The sequence below is a fragment of the Gossypium arboreum genome, chromosome 3 (genome assembly GCF_025698485.1).
Source record: "Gossypium arboreum isolate Shixiya-1 chromosome 3, ASM2569848v2, whole genome shotgun sequence".
NCBI lineage: Eukaryota > Viridiplantae > Streptophyta > Magnoliopsida > Malvales > Malvaceae > Gossypium > Gossypium arboreum.
In genome coordinates this window covers 33,826,509-33,832,853 of record NC_069072.1, presented here as the reverse complement: position 1 = coordinate 33,832,853, position 6,345 = coordinate 33,826,509, and the positions used below count along the sequence as shown (strand labels likewise).

General features: G+C 36.3%; 1 non-coding gene across 1 annotated transcript; it reads right to left on the bottom strand.

Annotated features, from left to right (window-relative positions):
- Nucleotides 1-284: 284 nt before the first annotated feature.
- On the bottom strand, nucleotides 285-390 carry LOC128291030 (small nucleolar RNA R71). Its single transcript, XR_008280808.1, has one exon. It is a non-coding gene; the product is annotated as a small nucleolar RNA R71 (small nucleolar RNA).
- Nucleotides 391-6,345: the final 5,955 nt, after the last annotated feature.

Here is a 6,345-nt window from a genome sequence, read left to right as displayed (position 1 = left end):
TGAGCTGAAACCTAACACAATTCAAATGATACAACAATTTGTTCAGTTTGATGGTTTGCAGGACGAAGATCCCAACGCTCACTTGGCAAACTTTTTGGAACTATGTGATACATTTAAAACTAATGGCATTTCTAATGACGCCATTCGCCTTCAATTATTCCCTTTTTCATTGAGAAACAAAGCTAAATAGTGGTTAAATTTGTTACCACAGGGGTCAATCACTACTTGGGAACAAATGACCGAAAAGTTTTTATTAAAATATTTTACCCCGGCTAAAATGACTAAATTACATAACGATATCTCTTCTTTTGTGTAGATGGATTTAGAAACACACTATGATGCATGGGAGAGATACAAGGACCTTTTGCAAAGATGCCCTCACCATGGGTTACCACTCTGGCGACAGGTTCAAACGTTTCACAATGGCCTGAATCCTTCGACTTGGCAGATGGTTGACGCAGCTGCTGGCGGAACCATCAATAATAAGACACCTGAAGATGCCTATGAATTTATAGAGGAGATGTCACTGAATAACTATCAATGGAAAGTCATGAGGACAAAGCCAACGAAAACAGCCAGCATTTATAACGTCGATTTGGTCACCATGCTCTCTAATCAGGTAGAACTCTTGAATAAGAAAATTGATGGTTTTCTTAGTTCTTCACAGGTTCACCTAGTAATGCAGTGCGAAGCAAGTGGAGGTGGATCAAGTCGTTCAGAATACCCACCTTATGGCCACATCATGGAGAACGAGCAGTTAAATTACATGGGTAACAATCCTCAATCTCAAAACAATCCTTATAGCAATACTTACATCAGAGACCACCACCCACTTTAGGCTTTTAGCAACCACCGTACCAACAGGAGAAAAAGCCGAACCTTGAGGAGATGCTAACCAAATTCATCTCGGTGTCAGAAACTCATTTTTAGAATACCGAAATAGCACTCAAAAATCAACAAGCATCAATCTAGGGGCTCAAAACTCTGATTGGATAGCTCGCCAAGTTGATTTCTAAATGACCACAAGGTAGGCTGCCAAGCAACACTGAATCTAACCCAAGGGAGCAACTCAACGATATTGCCATTCAATATGAGGAAGGGTTAGTTCCAAAACCAAGGCAAGAAACTGTGGTAAGCAAAGGTAAGAGTGAGGTAGGCCAAAATGACCCAAAGCCAGTGAGTACAGAATATAAACCTCGTGTACCATACCCTAATGCAACAAGGAAAGATTGATGAGACGAACAATTTGGTAAATGCCTTAAACTTTTAAAGAAACTACATATTAACTTGCTGTTTATTGAAGTTGGATGAGGCGTCGCATGTAGAGTTGAATGCAATTTGCTTAGCCATATTACAGAATAAGATACCCAACAAATTGAAGGATCCAGGGAGTTTTACAATTCCTTGCTTAATTGGTAGTTTAGATATTCATAATGCATTGGCTAACTTAGGGGCAAGCATTAATGTTATACCTTATAAAATGTTTAAACAGCTAGGTCTTGGGAAACCCAAACAAACTAGGATGACCATTCAATTGGCTGATAAAACCATTAGATTTCCTAGGGGTATCATTGAAGATGTTCTTGTTAGGATCGATAAATTTATATACCCAGTAGACTTTGTTGTTCTAAACATGGAAGAGGATAGTAACGCACCTTTAATTTTAGGACGACCCTTTTTAGTGACTGCTAGAACCATTATTGATGTTGGTACAGGTGAACTCACACTTCGTATGGGAGACGAAACAATCACCCTTCAAGCTCGTAATTCGAGTAACACATCGAAAATTAAAGGTGGTTGTATAAATCATTCTACTAGTGCTGATCATGTGGTGACACCCTCTATGCAGGAAACAGTTTCAAAGAACACATATGAGCCGTGTTCAAACAACAACAAAGGACTTATCTATGAAGAAGGAAGGCTACAAATCGAGGAGCTAGATGAATGGCAGACACAGAAATCAAGAACACTCGATAAACTGAAATCGAGCCAGGATAAGCTCAATATCTCACAAAATCAACTTAAGGTTGGAGACAAAGTACTACGAGATGCAGCAGATCCTCGCATTGCCACACCTAAACCTAACGAAGAAATTCCTCTTACGGTACTCAGTATTTTCCCATATGGTACAGTCGAGGTAATTCATCCCAAATTTGGTACATTTAAGGTAAACAATACCTGTCTTAAACCTTATGTTGATAAAGTTGATAGCAGGGATGAGGAGTGTAAACTCCTCACACCAGCTTGACCATGTAGAAGAGAGGTAAGTCGAGCTTAGACTATAAATAAGCGCTTCTCGGGAGGCAACCTGAGCACTAATAATGTTAATTTCTATAAATTTTAGTTTTTATCATCTAACATCCAAACCAAATCATGGAACGCAGGCTTGCTAAAGCCCACACGGCCAGGCACACGGGCGTGCATTAGGCCGTGTGAAAACAGGGCAAGATTTTTTCCCCAACACGGGATGCGATAAGTTGCCACGGCTGTGCGACATGGCCATGGGCGAAACTGCCAAAACAACACGGGCGTGAGACACGCCCATGCCTTGAAACCATGGTTGAAACTGAGAATGTAACACGAGCGTGCGACACGCCCATGCCATCCACCCGTGGTAGACACTATCAAAACGAACACGGGCGTAGACTTATATACACGGGCGTGGGAGAAGCGAACGAAGCAAGAAACAGCCGTGCAACATGCCCGTGTGCACCCACACGCCCAAGCAACACAGGCATGGGCTGAATGTTAGATGCGCCCAAATTTAAAATCGCGAAACACATGGGAAAAAATAAGGGCACACGGGCGTATGCCCCAAAATCTATATAAATTCCTCACTATTTATCATCTCCCTCCCCAAAAATCCCTAACCCTACCCACTGCAACTCCACATGCCCTACCCCCCACGCCCTTGCGCCGTCTACAACACCTATTTCGACACCCCAAGCTCCTTTTGTAACACCCCTAGCCCGAGTCTGATCGCCAGTTTAGGCTATGAGGTATTACCAAGATGAACATTTAATTTTTCAATCACATAATCTATCAACAGAAGCAGAAATCGAACTGAATACATACAGATTTATAGGTTATAAATGCCATTTTCATACGGCCAAAATGTTTACAATTACAAAATATATTTTATCAACAGTCCAACCTATACATGCCATATCGAGACCAAAATATAACTGTACCAACAAGATTGATAGTAAGATGAACTGCTGACGATCCCCGAGTCGGTGGCCAAAATCAACAATCTATAAAACAGAGAGATAAGAAACAGAGTAAGCTTTCGAGGCTTAGTAAGTTTTAAGCATTTCAACAATTAAAACATATCATTTAAATCGAACAATGAATATTACCAAATTCGTATTCTAATTACAATCACTAGGCCAAATATACACAAGTATACCACACATAAAGACATTGCTATTTAATATAAATACACAAAGAAATTTTCAGCACATGCTTCACTTTACTTTATGGCTCATACAACTAATTTAATTCACATATTTTCATATAATGGCAGACATCGATCGAATTGGTCATTTCTCTTATTCATAGATATATTAATCATTCACATAGTTATATCGTTGTTTGATACTAATGACTCACTTTGCAATCAATTCACATAACAGTACATAATATTTACCTGGTCATTACCATGTATCATACATATTCGATAATAGTTTACTTTGAACATTTGAATTTGTAATCTCGTTCAAATCGTCGGCGTTAAGCCTACTAGGTTTCAAAACCCGAATCCAGTTACTAGCTTAAAGCTTGCGGAACTTTATGCCCGGATATAGTACCAGCACTAAGCCTGCGGGATTTAACCCGGATATACATTACCAGCACGAAGCCTTCCTGCGGGATTTAACCCGAATATACATTAAGCCTGCGGGATTTAACCCGGATATACATTACCAGCACAAAGCCTGTGGGATTTAACCTGGATATACATTACCAGCACGAAGCCTGCGGGATTTAACCCAGATATATAATATATCGAGAGCTAAGCATATTTACCCACATGATAATTTGGCTCATATAACATATCACATTTGTACTTCGCTTTCTTCATTCGAGTATGAGCACACAACGAAAACACACTTTCAATATATCTTTCGATTCAACACTTTTTATCAAGAACACATAACCATTTCACTACCTCATCTTAACTCCTAATATCCATTCGATTGCATTCTATATACTCAAGTTATTTATTAAACAACCTTATTCAAGTAGAGACAATAGATTGAAATTCATTTATCATGCTTATCTCATTACATCAATTATCTAATAACTGTAATTACTCAAAACTTACTTCGGATATTTTTGAACAGTTGCGGATAGGCTATTCGTTCGCTTTCTCCTTTCCCTTATCTGGTCTAGTTTCTCTTTGCTCTTGAGCTTAATTTAAACAAAAGAATTTGTTTAATCATTTCGAACATCAAAGGCCTTTTAAAGCACTTAACCCTTATACTCAATAATGAAACCAAACCATATACCTAATTATTTTATCACATCACCTTAAGCACACATATTAACTATCATACACCCATTTCACATGCCAAGTTACAATGAATATAAATACATACACACCAATAATTTAATTACCCATTTCGATCTTATAGGGTAACTTCAATACATCATGTTTATACAATTTGTCATACACGTACCACATATTTAACAAGCTAAAATTACTCTTAAATTATCCATTATAATCATTTCATAGATATAAAACATAGCTGAAAAATCCTTAGCATAAATGCATATAATAACACCCAAATCATCAACTATTTTAACGCACATGACACATGAGGTTAACTAAAACTCCATTCAATTTTAAGATATTAACCCTACTAAACTCATACCATGACCATCTCTAACCAGATTCAAGTGGAAGATTAATTACAACCACGTATACACCAATTTATAATTATAACATGCTTTAATATCTTATATATCCCATTCGGCCATAACCACTTAAACTTAGCTTCCATATACAAATTCCATCTCATGATCAACTGTAGCAAATTACACATAGGTTACATTATTGCCAAACAATGATCGATTATGTATATCAAATAAATAGTTTAGATAACACATAACTCAAATAAGTAAAGTTCATATAACCCTAATGTCCAAATATGAATATCACTCAAATTTTCTTATGACTTAACCTTTTACTCCTTTTAGCCTAATATTCATTAAACATTTAGTTCACATACACAAGCACAATCTCTCAAGGCTTATTATATTTTCAAGTACACATCAAATCTATATAGTCGAATATATATATTTATTTAGTTCATCAAACCGATATTTAATCCTATTTCCCCTAACACAATTGTATTCGGCAATGACCACAATAATTTAACCAACTAAAAAAAAATTAAACCACAACATTTTAAATTCATCTTATTCCTCCCCCTTTTGACTGAATGAATATATATATCAAATGAAAACTCAACTAAACAACAACATTTTTTTTTCTTTCCAAAATGCATATACACTCATACAACAAATTTCAATTTGTACTTTTCAACCATGAATTCTACTCATTCAACCATCATTTAAGCTACTTAACAAATAACTAACATCTTCCCAAAGACTTATCAAAATAACACCAATTTAGCACTTGTCGAATGGACATTTGTTCATTGATTCATGAATTTAAACCATGGGTTAAATAAAGTAAGTACTTACCAATTTAATCTCATAATCAATTAAAATAAAAAATCACAATGCATACCTTAAATTGGGATAGCCATGGCCGAATGCCTTGGTTTCTTCTTCAATATTTTCTTTCCCAAATTCGGCAATCAAGAAGAAAGATGAACATCTATTTTTTTTATCATCTTTTATTGTTTTACTAATTAATTTATTTCAAAAATAAAGTCATCACTTATTATAATACTAAAATAAAACATATATTATACATCAACCATCATTTATGGCCGGCTACTAAACAAAATTGGTCCATTTGACATGCAAATCCCTCATGTCATCATTTCATGCATTATTTGGTACTTTAAAATTTACCTATCACACTTTCAAGTTTTATCACATCAGTCCTATCTTATAAATTTCACATACAAATGACCAGGTCAAAGCATGAAACTTTCACACATGCATTTACACATATAATAAACACAGAATTTAATAGTTAATTATTTTTATGACTCGGTTTTGTGGTCCCGAAACCACTTTCCGACTAGGGTCAAATTAGGGCTGTCACAACTCTCCCCCACTTAAGAAATTTTCGTCCCTGAAAATCTTACCGGTGAATAAGTTGTCTTTTTGTTCCCAAGTAGCTTCTTCAACCCCATGCTTAAGCCACAG